Consider the following 4,873-nt stretch of genomic DNA (forward strand, 5'->3'; position numbering starts at 1 on the left):
ATAAGTTTGTACTGCCAAATCATACGCTCCTGTACAATCTTTTTCTCAATGTATGATATTCTGCGTTCAGCTTTTACAATATCTTTATGTCTTTCCTGTTCAGCGGTTGTAACTCTTGGCATACATAACTTCCGGTCCTCTGCGTGTTTCTTTTATATTGCTTTAATACGTGTTTTCTTCTCCTCTCTTGACTTTTCCGCTCTTTTTTCGATATTCTCTATGTTTTGGGCAATTATTTTTGATTCCTTTTTAATGTGTTCTTCCATCTGTCTAGTGCCCTTATTAGAAAGAGAAGAACTCAGTCTTTTCCTTTCCTCAATTTTTCGTTCTCTTAACATCAATTTTTTCTTGTTTCATAAATTTTGATATTTTCTCTTTTTCGATATTTTGAACAAAAAATTTCCATCAGTTCTTCGTCTTTTTTCATTCTCTCCTTCTCTTGCTCTTTCCAAGCTTTTTCTTTTCTTTCAGCAGTTTCTCTCTAAGTAGTTCCTCATGTCTGATATTCCAGGCTATACACGCTTGATAAATTTGTCGTTCCTTATCCGTCTGTTTTTTTCGCTCTTCAATTTTCTTACGGTACAAAATGTCAACAGCATTACCCATGGCAACCTTTCTATCAAGTAACAGTGTTGATAGCTGTACCCCTATTATTGACATGTTTACCTATTGTGTATTTGTATTTTGTTCAGATATTGTTGTTAATATAAATAATAATTATACGTCTGTGTAATACAATTGAGAGGTTTAGCTAGCTATACAGCTAGGTTCAATCCATCATTTTCTGCACAATAAAATGCTGGTACCGAGTAAGGGATATGACAGTGGTTTTTCATCCAATTCGTGGGTTTGGGCTTTGTCATATGATTAGGTACTTTCCGTTGGTTTTTTTTTTTTTGGTATCCCCCAACAATTGAAACAATGATAATTTATTCATGAAATCATATAGTAGTTGTGTGGACAACAGGGGTTAATTGGTAAAAGCATTGACATTCATTTGTTCATTTATTTATTCTATTCAATCAATATTCAGCCGAGGATTACATAAATTTGACTTTTATATTTTCTGAAAGCCTTTAAATTTTTTATTTTTATAATTCGAACGAAATGCATCGATTGAAATTCAGTAAATCCCTTTCTTGTTCTTATGTTAATTAACACAATATCTCTTATGCCAAATTAGACTGAGTTTTCTGTTAAAATTAGTGAGCGATGCTGGAGGGGGCACAAAATGATCGTTTAAAATTTACGTATTTTGCTTTACCGTTGAAATTTATGTTCCTTAAAGTACGATTTCTTCTTAATCAACTACATATGGTTCAATGGGTTCAATCAATTTATTTTTGATTATACACTAAACACGAGTCGAAATCATACTTGACACATTTGTTGCTGATCAGACATAATTAAAAACAGAACTCTGAAGTGTTTAAAACTGAACATATCTCTTAAATAAAATTGTTTTGATTAAAACAATATTTAACTAGTCCGTATTCCTATTTCACTAACTATTCTGGTACCCGGCACCATTAAGATATTCTTTATCATGAGCTATAAATAACTGCATGTACAGTTAGGTCAGGTATCAATGAATCATTCACTCAATTATTCAAACCAGTAGTTATATTTATAGCACACAATAAAATCAGCCAATCAGTCATATCGATTCATTAGTACGTTGAAATTATGAGAAACATAATTCAATATTAACGCCTTTTACACTTGATTCATGTATCTTTTGTTGTTACATTATATTTCCCTTTGCATTTGTTTGCCAGTAAAAAAGGTTTTCACAACACTATTCAACTAATTGTTTTCAAAATACCTATAGTAAGGGAGCTACCATTTGATTTTTATGGGGGGGGCTAGGATGAAATTTGAAAAAAATAGGCAGGACAGGAATTTTGAGTAAAAAAAAAGGCAGGATGTGACACTTGCAAAAAAAAAAAGTCAGGACGGCAATTTAGGTAAAAAAAAGTCAGGATAAACTAAAAAAAAAAAAAGGCAGGACCGATTAGAGTGAAAAATAAAAATGCAGGACAGAGATTACAGCTAAAAAAAAATGCAGGACAAAATTTTTCATCCTAGCCCCCCCATAAAAATCAAATGGTAGCTCCCTAAGAAGATAATTTATCAGCAAAAATAGATTTTAATAAAAATAAATTACAATTTAAGACACAATTTCCAAATATTTAGACTCTGATTGTAAAATTCATATTGTATAAGATAAAATAATGTGACTTGAGATTGCTTTAAAATTTGTGAATGAAAAGTATATATCAAATTGATTAAACTTTCAATTCTTCAATAACTCATTACCACAGGTAAACAAACTCTTTATAAAAAAATAACAGAATTACTTCCCGTGAAATGTATTAATTTAGAATATTGGTTTTCATCGGAGTTATTTACTCTAATTAGTTATCAAAGGTACCAGGATTATAATTTAGTACGCCAGACGTGCGTTTCGTCTACATAAGACTCATCAGTGACGCTCATATCAAAATAGTTATAACCCAAACAAATACAAAGTTGAAGAGCATTGACGATCCAAAATTCCAAATAAGTTGTGCCAAATACGGCTAAGGTAATCTATGCCTGGGATAAGAAAATCCTTAGTTTTTCGAAAAATTCAAAAGTTTTGTAAACAGGAAATTTATAAAAATGACCACATAATTGATATTCATGTCAACACCGAAGTGCTGACTACTGGGCTGGTGATACCCTCGGGGACGAAACGTCCACCAGCAGAGGCATCGACCCAGTGGTGTAAATAGTTATCAAAGGTACCAGGATTATAATTTAGTACGCCAGACGCGCGTTTCGTCTACATAAGACTCATCAGTGACGCTCATATCAAAATAGTTATAACCCAAACAAATACAAAGTTGAAGAGCATTGACGATCCAAAATTCCAAATAAGTTGTGCCAAATACGGCTAAGGTAATCTATGCCTGGGATAAGAAAATCCTTAGTTTTTCGAAAAATTCAAAAGTTTTGTAAACAGGAAATTTATAAAAATGACCACATAATTGATATTCATGTCAACACCGAAGTGCTGACTACTGGGCTGGTGATACCCTCGGGGACGAAACGTCCACCAGCAGAGGCATCGACCCAGTGGTGTAAATAGTTATCAAAGGTACCAGGATTATAATTTAGTACGCCAGACGCGCGTTTCGTCTACATAAGACTCATCAGTGACGCTCATATCAAAATAGTTATAACCCAAACAAATACAAAGTTGAAGAGCATTGACGATCCAAAATTCCAAATAAGTTGTGCCAAATACGGCTAAGGTAATCTATGCCTGGGATAAGAAAATCCTTAGTTTTTCGAAAAATTCAAAAGTTTTGTAAACAGGAAATTTATAAAAATGACCACATAATTGATATTCATGTCAACACCGAAGTGCTGACTACTGGGCTGGTGATACCCTCGGGGACGAAACGTCCACCAGCAGAGGCATCGACCCAGTGGTGTAAATAGTTATCAAAGGTACCAGGATTATAATTTAGTACGCCAGACGCGCGTTTCGTCTACATAAGACTCATCAGTGACGCTCATATCAAAATAGTTATAACCCAAACAAATACAAAGTTGAAGAGCATTGACGATCCAAAATTCCAAATAAGTTGTGCCAAATACGGCTAAGGTAATCTATGCCTGGGATAAGAAAATCCTTAGTTTTTCGAAAAATTCAAAAGTTTTGTAAACAGGAAATTTATAAAAATGACCACATAATTGATATTCATGTCAACACCGAAGTGCTGACTACTGGGCTGGTGATACCCTCGGGGACGAAACGTCCACCAGCAGAGGCATCGACCCAGTGGTGTAAATAGTTATCAAAGGTACCAGGATTATAATTTAGTACGCCAGACGCGCGTTTCGTCTACATAAGACTCATCAGTGACGCTCATATCAAAATAGTTATAACCCAAACAAATACAAAGTTGAAGAGCATTGACGATCCAAAATTCCAAATAAGTTGTGCCAAATACGGCTAAGGTAATCTATGCCTGGGATAAGAAAATCCTTAGTTTTTCGAAAAATTCAAAAGTTTTGTAAACAGGAAATTTATAAAAATGACCACATAATTGATATTCATGTCAACACCGAAGTGCTGACTACTGGGCTGGTGATACCCTCGGGGACGAAACGTCCACCAGCAGAGGCATCGACCCAGTGGTGTAAATAGTTATCAAAGGTACCAGGATTATAATTTAGTACGCCAGACGCGCGTTTCGTCTACATAAGACTCATCAGTGACGCTCATATCAAAATAGTTATAACCCAAACAAATACAAAGTTGAAGAGCATTGACGATCCAAAATTCCAAATAAGTTGTGCCAAATACGGCTAAGGTAATCTATGCCTGGGATAAGAAAATCCTTAGTTTTTCGAAAAATTCAAAAGTTTTGTAAACAGGAAATTTATAAAAATGACCACATAATTGATATTCATGTCAACACCGAAGTGCTGACTACTGGGCTGGTGATACCCTCGGGGACGAAACGTCCACCAGCAGAGGCATCGACCCAGTGGTGTAAATAGTTATCAAAGGTACCAGGATTATAATTTAGTACGCCAGACGCGCGTTTCGTCTACATAAGACTCTAATCTATGGATTATTCGATGCATTGAGCTCGTTCTCGTTGTGTTGCTTAAACAGTGCACAAAATACATATTTATTTATTATCAGGATAATATAAATGTAAATTCAATACATAATATATGGTAATATACTCCCTGGGTTTCAATATTTCTATTCATTATGTATACCTATATATACAGTTCCAACGCTGAAGTTAAGTGGAGATTGACGGAACTGTGGCTAAAAAAGTTCACCGATTATCAAGGTTGTTGATAT

The sequence above is a fragment of the Mytilus galloprovincialis genome, chromosome 11 (genome assembly GCF_965363235.1).
Source record: "Mytilus galloprovincialis chromosome 11, xbMytGall1.hap1.1, whole genome shotgun sequence".
Classification (NCBI taxonomy): Eukaryota; Metazoa; Mollusca; class Bivalvia; order Mytilida; family Mytilidae; genus Mytilus; species Mytilus galloprovincialis.